Below are 18,300 nucleotides of genomic sequence, written 5' to 3' on the forward strand. Positions count from 1 at the left end.
ACAATACAAAAAAAGGGAGACCATAAACTCCATAAATTCTTCACTCAGTGTTCAGCAGCAGAGCCCGACCCTCTCCCCTCAATCCCCCCGCCAGGGTTAGGTTAATACACCCGTCAAAAGGAAAGGGCTTAAATACATTAACTGGGTGAAACCCATCTGTCAGCCACAGCGGGGGCTGCTGGGGACGGTGACATGTGGACGATGCGTCCGTGGCCCTTTAAGAAACTCCATGTTTTCTCTAGGCTACATGATGCGTCAACACAAAAAGCGGATGATGCTGTTATGTAAAAACATGCCAAAGTGAGCCGTAGTTTGCAGGATTTCTGCGGAGTGCCGAGTGCGCCTCGCTCCGTCTTATTGACCTCTGCTTTAGTTCTAAGTTTACCGAGTGGCGATTTTTACGCGTAGAGCGTGGAGCGGCGCAGATCGGAGCAGGAGAGAGGAGAAGAAGAAAAAAGGCTTCAGCCGATCAACTCAACATGAGTCGCCCTCCGCACGGTTTTCCTCCTTCACTTGCGGGAAGCGTACACCTGACGCATCACTCTCTCTTGCCGTGGAACTGATCTTCCTCTCCAACATACCGACTCCCGCTGGGTTATTTTCCACTTTGCGAAACGGTAAGACGCGAAAGCGTTTCAACTCTTATCGCATTCGAGGCAAAACTGAAAGTGTCAGGCAGGACAGGATCGAGAGAGAGGAGGCAGCTCGGGTTGGAATAATCTGTCAGCTATTGACAGATAGCAGATCCTTCTTGTTGCCGGGGATCTGTAAAACCCTCGGAGGTAACTTTCGGAGACATCTGTTGTCAGTGGTGTCACTTGTGCAGGTGGCAAAGCTGCCTCTTTTTTTAATCGGCCAAACACTGGGTAGCAAGGCTCGATCGGCTGAGACTCCCAGCTCGTGATCGCAGAAAATGTCACGCAAGCAGCTTCTGTTAGAGTCAAGTTTGAGGCTCGGCTCTGTGTTGGAGTTTGTATTTGTGGGTTTGTAAGAGCAGGGGGAACGTGGAGATCCTCTTGGAACATGTAAGGGGTTGTTTTTTTTTTTGTTTTTCTAAAGACACGGCTAAAGCATGCCGATTAGTCGAATCTGAGGGGTTTATTAATCTTTTATACACTTTCAAGCTAATGATGCCACCAAAGTAGTAGTGGTAGTAGTGGCGTTTTGGACGGTTTAAACGTTGATTTACTCAGAAAGATAAACAAACTGATGTTAGAGTTTTACGTGGTTTAATCCATCTGCTCCAAACAGTTGAAAGTTCTCTGCAGGTTACTTATTTAACAGCTGTAGTTTCTATAGAAGATTATTAATGCTTTGTTCGCCTACTTGTGTGCCTTTTCACTGCGGTTTTGGCACTTTTACTCAGGTAAAACATCTGAATACGTCTTGCATTACCGCTGGTTTGACAGAATAAGCAATCTGAAGGTTTAACTTGGACTGTTTTGCACTTTTCCCTGACATTTCATAGACTAAACAATCAGTAAGTCAAGGAAATGAAATGCCATAATCTGGGAAGAATCATCTCCTGCTGTTAAAGGCCACTGGAAAGTGCAGGCTTTTCATATGACATGAGCTTTATAACACAAGTTGCCTGGTGAGTTCCTGGGCATAATAGTGTTTGTAAAGGCTCTTGTGAGCAGAAGAGCCTGACAATAGAACGCCAGCTTTGGAGGTCGTGGTAGATTTGTGTCTGGTCGGTTCTCCAGCATTACCTTGACAGGCTTGCCATAGCAGCATGTTGAATAGCGTTGCGCTGCCCACACGTGAGCCATAAAGCTGGATATCAATCCAGGACTTAATCCCATTATTGCTGAAGAACTGCCCTGATGTGGCCACGGAGGAAAGACGCACTGACCTCCCAGATGTCCCAGAGGAGACGAATACCTCCAGCCTGCAGTCGGGACACATGTGGTCAGAAGAAGAAGGAGGAGGAGGAGGAGGAGAGGGCAGAAATGAAAAGAATAGCTGTTAGCAGACTAACTGAAACAGTGGCTGTGTTGTCGCCCTGTTATCATCTTTAAAAATATATTTCACTTGTTGAAAAGATCATCTGAAAGTGAAACAATTTCCGCCTACAGCTGCGTAGGAAAAGCACACTGACAAGTCCCAATTTTCCAAAACATCACTGTGTGGTTGTCATCACACTGTAATTCCCCACAGAGTGATGTTAAATATTGTCTAATAGAAACACCACTTTGGGCTGTTTTTTGGGGTTTTTTTGTAACAGTTTAGTTTTTTAATTTGCTTTTTAATCTAATATCTGTTGTTACATTTTCAAGATTTGTTTTCTAGCAGAGAAACTTGTATTTCTAAAGAATTTTTTAGGGAGAACATTAGAGAAATCCATTTCCTATATGTACTTACTTATTCACTAAGTGAAGAACACAAGTCGTTTCTTCATGATCACAGTGCTGTCCAAACCAGCTGAGTTTAAAGAGCACTTTATGTTAAAAATAATCATCTTATCTAAGTTGCCTTCATGCGCTGAGCTCAGTAAGTGAGCTTTTTTGTTTCTAATACCAAACTTACTTCTTATAAAGCCCTAAAATTAACTTTACATAAAGCAAGAACCAGATATGTTTTCATATAATACATCTAAAGGAACCAGCTGACACACAGAGCTACCTGGGAGCTTTATCCTTAAACCCTGACCCAGCAAAGTTACGAAACCTCAGAGCAGGTGCCCACTGTCCTCTGCAGGTAACCCAGCCTCAGCTGAGATGTGGGTGTATGATGGGATTCCAAAGAAATGCACGTGGAACAGAAAGTAACATCATTATTTTATTTTGTACAAAGCCACAGGTTAGTTGGCCTTATTGGGAAGAAAATAGGGCAAATAGTGAAGTTTAACCCCCAACCACAGCGCTGCACATAGCCAGGCTGACCTGTAATTATGTCTTTATTGACATTATAATGAGGTCAATTGCTGCGATCGTAGATTTCAGCTGTTACTTGACTAAATGCCATCATAACCACAAAAGAAGTGCTTGTTACAGGTTAACATACAATTTACAGAACTTTGCACCTTTTTTTTTTAAATGTTTTCCAATGCTAATGAGTTTCCTTCTTATCCCTGTTCACTGGTATGAATATTTCTCTGTACTGAATGAGCAGCGAACCTCGGGATTAGCAAAGCTGCTCTGTAGCCCTTAGTTGTCTAAAAGCCATTAGCCAGCCCATACTGCTCTGCGCTCTCTTTCCCCGACTCACGCTGGCTCAGTTCCAAGACACAGCTGTGAAAATTACAGGCCTGCTTCATGGAAACATAGAAGAAGAGGAGGCAGGGCTGGTGTGGACGGGAGGAGAAGTGGAGCAGAGATCCACAGACTGCTGTCAGCTGTCCACTGGTCCACAGCTGCAGTGGAGATTTTAGAGATGGGGTCTCACTCACTTCTACTTCTGACACACACTGGGATTGTTTACATGTGTGTGTGTGTGTGTGTGTGTGTGGGTTTTGATGGAGGCATTACAGTAAATCCTGTTTGGCCGCGACTAAACAGAACAGAAGTCCTCCCTGTGACTGACAAACGTCAGGCTCCTTCAGCGAAAAGCACATGGCACCAAGCGTCCTTCAGTTTGGCAGATGCTAAAAGCATGACTGAGACCCTGGCAGGTGGGCAGGCGGGCACCCCCACCCCCTCCTCACTCACTCCTCAGCTCCTCAGGCCTCCTCTATCAGAGAGTCATTGTTCATGATGATGATGACAATCTCTCACTGTCTCCATTCACCGTGCTATCTCAATCCATCACTCTCTTGTCTCTTGCCTCCTCCCTCCATCGCTGTCTCACACACATTCTCTTAAATATCCCCCCCCCCTCTTGTTTTCCCCTGCTCTCTCACAAAGTCTGTGTCAAACGCCTGTATCTCTGAAGAGCTGTCAGGCAAAGAAAAACAGGAAGCTGAATGTGAAAGGAAAAAAAGCCTCTCTGACTTCTACTGAGTTTGACTTTTCTTCTGCTCAGTGAGATGTAAGAGGTGAGATTCTCTCCTCTCCTCTCCTCTCCTCTCCTCTCCTCTCCTCTCCTCTCCTCTCCTCTCCTCTCCTCTCCTCTCTGTTGCTTCACTTCGATCTTCATCAGTATCTCTCCATCTACTTCTCTTTTTTTCCCCTCTCTCCTCCCCTTTTGCTAGTCAGGCAGCCTGGCATCTTGCCCCGTCTCTTTGAAGCAGAACAGTAGAAGCAGATAATTACACTTCCTGTCCTGTATCTGCTCTGTGTTGCTCAACTGTCATCTTTACATCGGTAGGCTACATGTTGAAGACGATAAACAGCTTACAACCAGTTTTGCGCTCGAAGCGCTGCTCTGTGTGCATGACACATTCTCTTTTGAAGCTGCGTTTTGCCTCTGCACGTGTGCAATTAAGATGATTTTTGTCTATCATGTTTATCAGTTTCTTGGCTGTTTTTAAAAAGCTTCATTGACTGCTCCGTGTATCCCCCCCGCCTGCGTCAGACTGAATTGTGCACCCTGTCTTCCTATTTCTAACAGAAATGGTCAGATTAAGTTAAAATTGAGTTTAAGATTAGACTTTAAAATCTTTCCTAACACATGCAAACTCAATCACATGATAACCAGCTATTTGTCACATTGCTGCTATCAGCCAAGACTGACACAAACACTTCTCTCGCACACACGCTCCCTTTAGAAAGCCCCTGGTAAACAAACAGTCTGCAGCCAAACAATGACAGGTTGTTAAAGTGGTTAGAGAGATATGCCCTGCTGAAAAAGTCCATTTTGTTTTAATGACAGGAGACTGGTGTACACGGCACTTCCTCTTCTGTTCTTAGACTGACTCTTCCCATTCATTAGCACTGCTGGTACTTTTTTATTTTAATCTCTAGGGTGTCACCCAGCTGTTTTATGTGGAGCTTTGTGCGGTTGTATGTGATTTTCATTACATCATTGTTGCATTCAGGCTTTGCTGGTGTGTGTAACAGTCACATTATCTGCTGTGGGTATCACTGTCAGGCTCAGAGCTGCTGTGCAGCCAAAACACTGTAGGGAAAATGACAAACTGACCATTAGTCTCAAATCAGCCACTTGTAGCTAGCCTGAGAGTGAGGACACCTCGGCTAAGAGTCATAAGAGCTGCAGCGAATAATACCACAAGCAGGTTTTGAGCAACAGTAGAAACTGTATTTGCATCAGCTCCACTGGTACACGATGTTTCAGTCAGTTTGAGCAGGCAAAGCGAGTTGTGGACACAAAACCAGCATTGCGTAGTCAGGCAGCTGGGCAAAGGGCACATGACCGATCTGAATCAAATGCCCCCCCACGGACTGTGTTGAACCCATGTGGTGACATAATAGGTTGAGTGCATAGTTCAACTCAAAAGGCCTAAATCGTACATTTCTGTATCCTGTTTTTTTGCTGCAAGTTTATTCTTAAAGATCTGACCTGAAGGTATTATTTGTGCCTGTGTCACTGTTGTTAGGCAGTGCATTCACATCTAAGTGTGGCTTCCTAACTGCGCTGGCCTTGCCTTGCCAGTCCGCCACAGCAAAGCTTGAAATGTGAAAATCTTCCACAGCCCACCCAAACCTTTAGTCACAACCAACTCAAGTGATTTTATTTTTAAATTCCCAAAGTATTTGATCATATAGAATTTATAACTTAAAACTTTTAATTATGATTAAATATTCAGTTAAGAGTTTTCTAACTGAATGTTTTAGTGTGTTGTGTGTGTTTATGAGAAATGACCTCTCAGCCCACCTGCAGTACCTTCGCTGCATGATGTCTCATCAGGGCTTTACTCCCTGAACATATTGATGCCTGTCACAAATATTTAGTCTCCTGGTGTAGTGATGTTTTAGTTTGGGGATTTAAAAAAAAAAAAAAAATCACATTTGGGTTGCTTCACACTGGTTATATAAAAATATGGCTGTAGGACTGAAGGTGTTGGCTCACAGTTAGTGGGACATGATTGAAAATCTCATAACAATTATTCCAGTCATTAACTAGCTCTTTAGAGCAGCCATAATTAATATTTTTGTTGTAACAACAACAAGTGGCTCAAATGACTGTGTGCAGCCTAACTGCACTGGGACATTATTCTTAGTTTCTAGTATTTATCTGCTAGAAAATGACTCCTCTGAGGACTTGTTGGAGACCAGAAAAGAACAAATAAATGATTTTTTTGTTTGTTTCAGGCCAGTTTTTTTTTTAGAACTGACTAAAAACTCATCTCCAGTGAATGAGTGCTCTGTAAGTACTTTGTGTCTGCTGAGGGTATAAATAAAAATTTGGCATGAAAAAAAAAAACCCCAGTTTGAATTCCAAACTCTTCTTTAAAGAGTTGCTTCAGTTCATTGAGGTTTGTTGGCATTGGTATATCTTTGTTGTCATTTGGCATTATATAAGTACAATTGAACTGATTCATACGCAGCTCTATTAAGATCCTGTCAAAGCATTTCAGTTGGGCTGAAGTTTGGACTTTCATTGGGCCATTGCAACATCTTGATTATTTAAAGGAGCCGGTCTACAAGAGAATGGCTGTTGGCCTCACATTTGACTCTGTAAATACTTTGGTATACGGAACCATTCAAGGTCAATTCAAAGACTGCGAGATAACCAAGTCCTGCGACTGCAAAACGAGCCTAAACCATCACCACTCCACCACCACCATAGTTTTATGAGGTGTTCGTGCTGATATGCTGCGTTAGGTTTTCATCAAACGTGCTGTGCAATCTTCCGCTTACTGGCAAATGCCTTTAATGTTTTCTACTTGTGAATAATCTTTTGTTTCACTTCAAATTGTTTGTAAATGGTTTTACATCCATTCCCAGATTAACTTTAGATCATCAATCGATCAACGTCTTAACGAGGAGACATTAGCCTTTCCAATCTTAGTGAAGCTGACTGACTTTCTGTTGCTGAAAGCACCAGACCTGCAAACTGCCAGAACATCTGCTTTCATAGAGTTGTTCACTTGCTGATGATCAGTTAAATAAGTGCATTTGATTAAGAGTCTGGATGCTACTTATCCAATAATTCCTACAAAAGCAGGAAGGGTGTACTTAGTTTCCACAAACTGCTTCTTCTTCATTTTGCTAAATAAGTAATGACACGGTGTAGTATGTCATGTTGTGGTTCATCTGAGGTTGAGTTTACATCATTTCAGATCCTGCTAAGGACCAAATGATTTTTTTTTTTTTAATTATCTCCTAATATATAAAAGCCTTGTAGTGGAAAAGGACGTACTTCCTCTTTCACATTACAAACGTCTCTTCTGGTAAAATGTTTTGGTGGGTTTGTTTTGTTTTGCTTCTCCTGAAATGATTGAGATGTTTGCTGTATGTCTATAGATCAGCACTGAGCGGGTAAGTGAGTGCATCCTGCATGTAGGAAGCATTTAGCCCTCTAAGTTGTTGCCCTGCACCTCTCCGCAGTGTGTTGCAGCGTGTTTATTGCAGCGCAGGTCACCTCTCAGCAGTCCATTCTCCCTCAGCTCCCCCCGGTGCTCACGCCTCATTAGCTCAACACACTCAGGTCCTTTGCAGCTGTTAATTACACACTGTAAAGCTGATATCAGCGAGGACAGCATTTATCCCAGTTAAGCTTGATTCTGACTTGTCAGTAACTTGACAACATGGTGGCTTTCCAATCAGGCTGTTGTGGAAAAACAAAATTGAACCGTCCGTTAAGCTTTTCTTTAACTTGAACGCCCACTGAGTGAGTCCAGCAGCCGTCAGTGATAGTCCGTAATTTGTGTGTATCGCAACGGGCCGATCTTATCTGTGTTAAGAGGTAATAAATGATGAGCAGCAAATGATCAGTCATGTTTAGATTGAATGTCTCATTCAGAGCAGAGGATACAGTAAATTAGCCTAATTAAGAGGGATACATGCTTCTATTTTTTTGATGTTATTCATGAGAAAAACATTACTAACCTACTACATTAGGCATTAACATGATGAATTTATAGCTCATTGCATATTCGTCATTACATAATATATCGTATTATTTAGTGTTTTTCCTGGGGCTCTATGTAAATGTTATCAATGTTGATTAAAATGTCTCTTCTTCTCTAACGAGATCTGTTCAGATGACTTATTTTGTCAACACATGGATGGAAGTTGTGAAGCTTTTACTTAAATGAATACAGTTTAACATGAATGCATTTAATGCAATTCATCTTTGTGCTTCTTTACAGATAAACTGTGCTTCATATAAAGTCACAGCCACTTTATTAGGCACATCTTGCTCTTGCTGGGTTTTGCATTTTGAACTGCTTTAATTCTTTGTGGTACAGATTGAACAAGGTGCTGGAAACATTCCTGAGAGATTTGGGTCCATATTGTTGCTGTAGATTTGTCGGCTACATATCCAGGACGCGAATTTCCTGTTTCCCCCACATCTCAAAGGTGCTCTATTAGACGGAGAGCTGCTGGTTTTGAAGGCCGCTTGAATACAGTGAACTCATTGTTATATTCATATATTCACATTTGTGACATGGTGTGTCATCCTGCTGGAAGTGGCAAACAGACGATGGGTACACTGTGGTCATAAAGGGATGGGCATGGCCATCAACGATACTGCTCGCTGTGGTGTTAGTACCAACTGATGGTCAGTTGGTACTGAGGGGCCCAAAGTGTAACAGGAAAATGTCCCCTACATCATTACACCACCAGCATCGGCCTAAGTTTTGAAACAAGGCAGGATGAAGCCATGCTTTTATGTTATTTACTTCTAATTCGACCTTAACATTTTAATGAAAGAGAAATCAAGACTCATGAGACAGGAAACATATTTCCGGTCTTCTGCTGTCTAATTTTGACATTTCCTGTTCTTAGCTGACAGGAGTGGCACCTGGTGTGGTCTTCTGCTGCTGTAGCCCACTTGCTTCAAGGCTGGACACGTGATGCGTTCAGAGATGTTTGTCTGCACACTTTGGTTGTATTATAAATGATTTGAGTTAGAATCAGATTCATCTTCATTTGGTTAAGTTTGTTTACACAAACAAAGTTCTTTGCTCTCTGCATAAGAAAATAAATATTTTAAAAACAGACATTTTTTAATAAGCAGATATAATAAGCATTTTCACCCAGAGAACTGCTACTCACTGAATGTTTTCTCTTTTCCTGAAGTTCTCTCTAAACTCTAGAGATGGTTACGTGAGAAAATCCCAGGAGATGAACAGTTTTGTGAAATACTTAAACCAGACAACCAACAACCATTCCACACTCAGACTGACTTAAATCACTTTTATTCCCCATTCTAAAGCTTGGCTAGAAGTTTGTCATCTTCAGGTCATCTCAAACAAATCTGTATGACTAAACACGGTGAGTTGCTGCCATGTGATTGGCTGATTCGATATTTGCATTAACAAGCAGTTGAACTGAATGTATCCCTATTTTATTATTAAAAGAAAACCAGAACACAATCCAACCTATAGCAGGGCTGCATGTTAGAATATTCCTATGCCTTTTGCACCCAAGAAAGTTTTAGTTACTGTAGTTTTATTTTGTTTTATACGCAATGAGTTGTTAAAGCTATTGTAATAAGCATTCTTCTGTATTTGAACAAAGGCTTGTTAAAAATTCAATGAATAGTACCTATTGGCATTATGTGCCTGTATAGAAGCTGTGGGAACATTAAGATGAAACATTTAGATGGACGTATACTTGTATTTTCAGCTGGTTTTAAAACAATTATTCAAATAGTCGTTTGAAACTTGAAATCCTTTATATAGTAAACTACACAAAGGATTTAGTTTGTAGTTGAATTGGGTGATGATATGGTCTTTATGGCTAGAATATTTTAATATTCCACATCTTTTATTCATGCCCACTTGCTTTTATTATGTTTAACTTGCGCTTTTTGTGGATGTGCGGCTTCAAGTTGACCATCTAATGGCTGAAAGTCAGTCAGGTTTCAGTACATTCACTCTTGCTTTGCAGCCAATGAGGCAGAGGGAAAACTTACTTATCAATAACTCTATTTATTTATTTTTGGGACATAAAACAGAGCTGGTTTCATTTGGTACAAATGCATCATAAAACAGACCGACGTTTGGGAAATGGGGAAATTGCACTTGTCTTTGGCGCATATGCACAGAAGATTTAAAGAATTAAAAAGCAAAGAAAAACCACGAGGAAGTGTGGAAAAAACTGTCACGATGACACCGTTTAGTCCCTGTAGGAATATTACAGTAACGTGACCGTGATTTTACACGGGGATGTCCCGGTGCAACGGCGAATGCGAATGCAGGCAGCGCATGAATATTATCTCCAGCTTGCCACTTCGGAAGTAGGTCACCGCTCACCGATTTGTTCACCATGTCTCCAGCTACTGTGGGCTGTTTGGTCCACGGATCGCTCCCCGGGTCCGCAGCTCTACCGAGTAGAAACTGATCATCGGGAAAAGAAACAAACATCACGGACGGGAGATTTATTTTTTTATTATTTTATTTAATTTTTTTCAAATTGAGTGGGTGATTATTTCCAACGGGACACGCGAGGTAATGGTGAATCGCTGCTGTGTTTCAGTCACAGTTGGAGATGACAGGGTCGGTGGTTAGGCTGCTTCTAACAACTCGGCTGTAATACGAGCCTCCTAATGATACTGATATTAACTAGCAGCTCCGAAAAAGCCCGATTGAGTGAGGATGGTCGGGTGTTTTCCACTCGTTTCCCCGCTGAGGATCTCTCCTTTTATTTCCTACTTCTCATATCGCAGCCTGCACTCCTGCTACGGCATGCTGTCAGATTAACACTGTCCACCACCACCGTGGCCAACTACGATCTTCAAGAGGCGAGTCATTTGTATGTATTTTCTTTATTTTGTTGAACAGTGTGATTATAACGTTAATCGTTTTTTCCTACCCAATATATTCGCGAAACAGTAGTGGATGTGGGTGTTTGTGTAACTGCTGGAGCCCGAACCTGCGTGTAGGAGAAGCGAGGGGTTGGTGTTGGTGGTGGTGGAGGATGGTTAGCGTTTGTTTGGTGGTGTAAGACTGTGGAACTGCTGATTTGCTCCAGGAAAGTGGACTTGGTTATATGCACTATCTGAAGCACAGCAGCTTAGGTCCCCGAGAGCTCCAGCCTCGGGGCTGTTTCCCTCATGATGACAGCGCTACATCATGTCCTTCTTCTGAATGAGCCTGTGAGACAGCCAGGCAGAGCCGCCTCCTCCTCCTCCTAATCCTGTATCTATCGGACTTCTGATGTAGATGAAACTACAGTCTCTTAATGTGCCATCGGCAGGGAGAGAGTCAAATCAATAGCAAGTAGGTCTGATGTGTGAACTATGCTCCATTTACTTTAAAATGCGTAAGATTCACACAGCAGAGCTGCACTGGCATTTGATCATCTGCCGACTAATCTCAGGGTCAAAAGGGAGTCTCAAGATATTTAAAAGGATTTAAAAGGAAAAAAATGACTATATTTTTACTCACTTTTGCTTTATGTTTTCTTTTTCTTGATATTTCTTCACTGCATCAACCAAAGTACTTGATGAAGTACTTGAATAATTCAGTTTTAGTACTTTACATTTAAATATTGAGCTTTTTCCTTTCCTACATTTATTTGGTTGGCGATTTGTGTGCAAATTAAGGTTTTTCTACACAGTAATACTAACAGCTTCTATTGTGTGACGTGTTCCTGCAGGACAAACTGCCTAAAAGCAGATAAATGTGTTGAATCCCAGCAGCAGGTAAATGCAGCTTAGATGTTGGAAGATTAGTAGTAAAACACAGCACTAAACAATATGATATTATGAATGCACCCTTTTACTTTTGAAACTTCATACTGCAAGATACTAGTTTTAATAGTGTTACTTATGTAACACTTGGAAAGAAGGACTTTAAAATGAATAAATGTTAACATTGCAGCATTTTCAGCTTTTTTAATACTATAAAAATGAAATAGCGTATACCGTATATTCACACTGACACTGTATTCTATAGGTTTGCACATTGAAAATAGTCACCGCCAAAAAAAGGATTACTTAAAATCATCAAATCCTCCTTTTTTGGGCTAAGGAGTCCTTAAAAAAGCATTATAACTGTATAAGAATATAACAGTGTAATACAATATAGCAGTGTATCACATTAAGGAGGTTTTAAAAGATGAAATATTTTTGTAAATGCAGTATGTCGTGGAAAGAGCCTTTAATTCTCAGCTATGGGATACATTTATTTAAAAAACGACAACAAAGGTAATGAGAAAAGCAAAGAAGGCAAAAATGGATTTCCGCCTTTAGTCACTCGATGGCCTTTGACCTCTTTGGATTCATCTGTTAAATCCTTGACCTTTCAAAGTAAACAGATTTAGTCACAGAGATTTGTACTCGGCATGTCTACTGTTGTCTTAAAGTCAGATAGTGGAGAAAAAGGTTTCCTGTGTAAAATAAAGATAAACAGGGTTTAAACATCCTTCACTGTATATTAAGACTCAGTGTTCTCTGTGAATGGGTTACATGGACACGGGGGATGTTAGAAAAAAAACATAAACTGTTGCTAACAGGGATTTTCAAGACTTATGTTTAATGTTCCCTCAAAGAGTCGTAATACAAATGTTAATATTTTCAAACTGTGTGTGTATGTGTGTGTGGGTGGCTTTATGCAGCCTACTGGCATTGCTGCTGTGCATAAGGCGGTGTGAGCAAAGCTCATCTAAACTGGCAACGTGTTTTAGTTAGATTTTCGCAACAGCACGAAAGAAAAGTGACCGTAATACTCTGGCATTAATTCCCTCTGCTGAAAGGCCGCGTTCTTTGTTGTGGTCAGCGTGGCGATGCTTTAGCCAGGGGAAACGATGATGCTCTTCAATGAGCTCCTGTCCTTCCACTGTGCACGCTTGTCTTATTCAAATGAAGTAACTTGATTTGATATCCACAGACAGAAACTCAATGTGAGGCTCCCTCTGTCCTCTTGTTATCTGAAAATTAAATTTCTCCCTCATGGATTGCATTTCACGGTTCACCGACTCATCCGCCAATAAGGGCCGTAAGACCGAGCTATGAGATGGTTTCAAAAACGTCCGGGCGGAGTTGTCCGCTCCGGATCTAAGTGGGTTTACAGTGGTTCGCCTGGTTAAGCCCGAGTATGTTCCGTGTCGTTATTCATTTTAATGCACTGTGGCTTATAAAAAATTGTACTCAGGTTTTAGCGCAGAAAGTCTTGCACATATTTTATATTAGCAGACGGGGGGAAAATGACTGGAAAAGCAGAATAAAACTATTCACACTATAATTAAAGAACTCCAAAAGGAGCTACACAAGGTTTTGGTTTAATCAACCTTTCATTAAGTGGGACCTGAGAGCAAGCTGACATAGTAAAAAATGCACTTTGTTGCACACTTGCTGATAAGGTCAACTCGTGTAAATACTAGAGTGCCTTATGGTTTTTTAAAATATTATTTTACACCATTTATTGTGGGCAATACAGCCTTAAAATGATATTAAAATATTTCAAGATGATGTGCAATGATATTTCTCATGACATAGAAAAAATAGCAAGCTACATTTCAGTGATCCTTGCAGTCAGTGTAAGTAAATAGGGGGATTTTCCTTTTTTTCCAGTGAGCTGCTGTCACTGATGGCACACCTTCTAAATCAAAGTGTGAATCTACTGAAACAAGGTGCCAGCAGAAGCAGCATCAGCAGTATAGTGTGATAGTAGTGGCACAGCAGTATATCCAGTGACATGGCAGAAGTCAAATGTAAGCACAAAAGTGTCCCAGCTAGCTTTTGCCTGGAATTTTTAAGTAAAAATATAGAATAACTGCTTAAAACTTTAGTATATTAAGTTAACCTTAACTTTTTAACCAGCTGCTTAAAGCACTGATTTTCCACCGTGTAACCACATCAGTAATTTCCATCCACCGTTTGCTCTTCCTGCCATATGGAGTGCAACTAGCAGCCGGCGATGCTTGGTTTGAGTCATTTGTTTACTTTTGGGTTGCACATCACCAGCTGCTAGTATCTACTCCTTTGTAGCCCGGTTATAGTTGATGATGTTTTCAGCCTCGAGTGGAAAACTAGTTTGTTGTTTCCACCTTCGGCAGGAACAGTGTTCTTGTTTATTTTGCAAAGCATCGTGCTTTGTTGGAGGTTGCTAAAGTAGCTCGCCTTTTTTAGGTGCATGCCCGGGTTTGTCTCATTATTATGCGCACTAAGAACGTGTGGCGTTGCTATAACAGCAATATCACAATGTCGTGGACGATGTTATACGGCACAGCCCTATATGTAGTTTTTTTTTTTTAGACTTGCGCTGCCTAATTGTAAAATTTTAAAAATTTAAATCCATAATTAAAGGTGAATTTCAAAGAGACAGCTCATAGCGTGCAGTGTATGAGATCCTTGTTTTGTTTCTCATAACCCTCTCCGGCGCACACACGCATACACTCTCCTTGAATGCCCCCATCGCAGCCATTAAAGCCCTGTTGGAACTCCTAAGTGGTTCACTTTAAAAACAGGACAACGGGCAAAAAAGATTACAGCATGATGTGATGCGCTTTGATTTATAGAAAGCCAACATGAGTACAGATAATAAACATCACTTACTGTGGGCTTGTAAGAGCGTCTCACAATACCATCAGCTCCAATCAGTTGTTGTCAATTGTAGCCTTTAGAAAGATGGCAGGCGGTTGTTGCTCGGTGTTCAAAGTGTGAAAGGTTTTTTGTTTTTTCTGGTGATTTATAGGATTTTTTTTTTCATTAAAGTAAATGAGATAATATGCATATTTCAAATTATTATTAATGTCTCAACAGGGGTATTCTGGACGTAAAAATCCCACTCATATTCTCCATAGAGAGTTTGATGATGAGCCATAATGTTTTAACCATCTAAAGCAGACTTACTGCGACCCAAGACATTGTTAAACGATGGCATGTGCTCCTATCCGGTCGTTAAGTGATGACGTGACGAATCCTACTTCCGGGCCTAAAGTAGTCTGCGTTTAATATGGCTTTTGTGTTGTTAACATGTTTAATGTTTTGTATTTTCTTCTATTTGATCTCAAAAAGCTCCTAAAACAGTCAGTGATCACTGTTGAGCTCCCTCGGCTTTTATTACCGCTAATCATTTATTTAAGCTCAGTTTTTAAAACCTTAGGATGTAACTACAGCCCAGCCCATGCAGCAGTATATGAATGACTAACCTCGTATTGTGGCTGCATTATCTCAGTTGTTCTCTGGCTGAAGTTTGGTCCTTTTACAGCATCCTGCCATGCGATTACATTTGTTCCTGACCACCGAGAACACTCACGTTAACTTTTATCGAGTGGAAAAAAAGTTAGCTTGTTTATATTATGCTAACATAGCTGTGTCGCTAGCGGTCACGTAGCACATCATTATATACCAGCTAGCCCAACTTCAGTAACCCTACAAACGTCACTGCTGTTTAGTTTTCTGTCTTCATTTATGCTGGAAGTGATAGCAGAGCTGTACGTTTTAATTTGTTTCCAAAACCCCGCAGTCAGGACATGCTATATTGTATTTAGATAGAAGCTAGCGAGCTAACTCCCTGCTAACTTCTAACTCCGTTAAATGTCATAAATTCCGTTTTCATGGATGCCTGGATGTTAAACTCAATTGTTACACCTGGTAGAGCAGAACGCTGATCATTTTATTAAAGATGAAAGACTTTAGACAGTTTTTCAACTCTCAGTAATGCCATAGTGATCGTTTGATATATGGACCTGCAGCGGAGTTTAGGTCCAGACACGGCTAGTGACGTCAGACTTAACGACCGGATAGAAACCATCAGTCTACATGATATTAACCTTTTTTAACAAGAATACATTTGTTCATGTAAAGAACTACTCTACCTACAACCCTTAATTTAAATGACCTGTGAAAATGTTTCGACCCACTAATGTTAAGACATTCGAGGTGTGAATAATTATACATGCACAGTACAAAATAATTTATTTAAATAACTATTAACATACAACACTGTTAATAACCATATAAATACTACAGTAAAAATTCAAAGCATTACATTTGAGAAGAAGAAAGGAAGTTGCGAAGTCGCTGTGGAATCTGGGATTTGTAGTTGTGTATGACATGAGTAGCTCCTTCAACATTAAAAGTAATTGTGCACATTTTTTGTCATTTTCCTTTATTTCTTTTGCCCATATGTCTGTGCCTAAGATCGTAAAAAACAACTTATGCCACATTTACTCTATTTATATGTATATACCCTAAATCTGAAACCTAGCAGTGTTTTGAAGTGAAGAGTTTTTTAGACTCACATTAAATACTGAACAGACCTTTACTAGTGTGTAAATGAAATAGGCTTCCATGATTGGCTGAAATATAGTGATTGAAATGTAGTATCGTTAGCCTCTTAACTCATATCATACACTTACACTGAATCTATTAATAAGAAGCGTGCTCAGAACTTGATCATTTGTGTATGTTTGTGAAAGCTCAGGGATTTTCTCACTGGAGAGTCACTTATAATAAAAGGACCCATGTTGACTTACTCCTTGGAGGTCAAGTAGCATAATTGTGTTCCACGGCTGCAGCAAGAAGCACGATCCATCTCCTTCTGCTGCACACACGAGTGTCATTACATAAAGGTCGCCGGAGTTGAGTCATCAGGATATCTAAAGGCTTTTCCTAAGTGAGGTGTTTTTTCCCGTTGAGGGAGCAGAAAGCCGTGAGTTACGGAGGGCCGTAAGTCTTGTTATGCATCGTTTGTTCTAAAGTTGCTGGAGCTGCTTTGGTATCAGCCTGTTGACATGGAAACTGAAGAGGCTATTGTGTGACAAGTGTTTCTGCCACCAGTTTTTTTCCCTTTCTTTTCTTTTTTTTTGTAGAATCGGGATCGATTCATGAGTCATTTGTTCGTGGTACTGTTTGTTTTGTGCCTCTAAGTGTCAGACAATCATTGCTTAATTTCATATCTTACAGTGAATTGAAAGAGTTTGTTGTGTCGTTGACACTATAAATGAGAATATGAGAAGCGAGTGTCTGAGCATCCATCGTATCAAATATTAAATGCATCACTCAAATGCCTCACCTTTTTCTGGTTTTTGGCTTCTGTGTCTTAGCAGTGAGTGGGTGCTTGCAACCCAACAGGCTCTCAGTGACTTGCTTGAGTCATTAATCTGCTTCAATGTGACTTCAAGGCAAAATGGTCTTTTAATACGAAGGATCAAAAGCCAACAGTTCTCTTTTAAAACTCGAATCAAAATAAAAACCGAAACGTGGAAGCTACAGCACATTAAACTAAACATACACTGATCAGCTACAACATTAAAAGAACTTGTGGAATATTGTGCAAGCCTCCCTCGTGCGGCTAAAACAGCTCAGACCCATCAGGGCATGGACACACGGGTCCTCTGGGAGCATCCAGTGCATTCTCATCCCAGGGCATCAAATGCTGCCATTCAGTTAGATGCAGTGGGGCCACAGTGATACGAACAAGGTGCCCTTTAGCACTGGTGCCTGAACACAACAGCCACAGCAGTATTGGATCCAGAGAGATAACGGCCTTCCTTTAAACAGTCCAGATCAGATCAGAATGCTGGAGGGGGAGGCAGTGGAAGAAGAAGGCACTGGTTTGTCTGCCAAGAGACCGCAGTTCAAATCATATTTGTGAGCTTTGTGTTTTGCACAGCTTGCTGCTTGTTTAGGTTAAGCAAAAACGGCTTTTACTGCACTGCGGCTCAGAGGTTAGCCACAGTGCTTGCCTAACAGCAACAGGATCCTGGGTTCAAACCAGGACAAACACTTATGTGTGGAGTTTTTTTTTTTCTTCCTGTGCTTCTGCAGGTTTTCTACAGGCGCTCTGGTTTCTCCTGCCATATAACATGCTAGGCTAATGCTGCCTATCTTGGCCCAGGATACTCCTGTAAATGTAAATGGAAAGAGTTTCACTTCCTGTTTTGTTTTGTTTTTTAAAAAAAAAGGAAATTTGGGTCAGTTTGGCAAATGGACTGGTTTTTAAACAGGGCATTTCTATGTTAACCGAGTTCTCAAAACACTTTACACTTCCTCCCTCATTTATACAAACAGTTCTTTTTCAATGCTTATGTGTTTTCTGTGTAACATTCACATTGTGATGGATGCATCAGGGAGCAGCTTAGGGTTCGGATCTTGCCCAAGGATATTTGGCATGCAGGCAGGAGCAGCCAGGGATCAAACCACAAACCTTCCGATTTGTAGATGATCTGCTCTACCTCCTGAGCTACAACCACCTCTTGTCCTTTTTGTGCATCTTATTTAGGACAAGATGGTGGGTTAGGTCAAAATTCAGCCCTTCTCAATATTAAACCTAAACGTTAAAGTGCCAGCTCAGGAGGCAAAGCAGGTCATCTACTGATCAGAAGATCTACAGTTCAA

General features: G+C 41.0%; 1 protein-coding gene across 3 annotated transcripts in view; it reads left to right on the forward strand.

Moving 5' to 3' along the window:
• The first annotated feature begins 263 nt into the window (after nt 1-263).
• The window catches only part of bahd1 (bromo adjacent homology domain containing 1), a 34,845-nt gene continuing 16,808 nt past the window's right edge, over nt 264-18,300 (forward strand). The window contains exon 1 of one of the 3 annotated variants that reach the window (XM_085257060.1): nt 264-617. The gene's annotated coding sequence lies outside the window, so the exon portion shown is untranslated. Of the gene's footprint in view, nt 618-10,284; nt 10,767-18,300 lie in introns of those variants that run through there. The other 2 variants (XM_085257061.1, XM_085257062.1) reach the window with 2 other exon arrangements.

Source organism: Mchenga conophoros, linkage group LG19 (assembly GCF_057382185.1).
Source record: "Mchenga conophoros isolate Kocher_MC1m ecotype Shallow Benthic linkage group LG19, M_conophoros_male_GT1.1, whole genome shotgun sequence".
Taxonomy (NCBI): Eukaryota; Metazoa; Chordata; class Actinopteri; order Cichliformes; family Cichlidae; genus Mchenga; species Mchenga conophoros.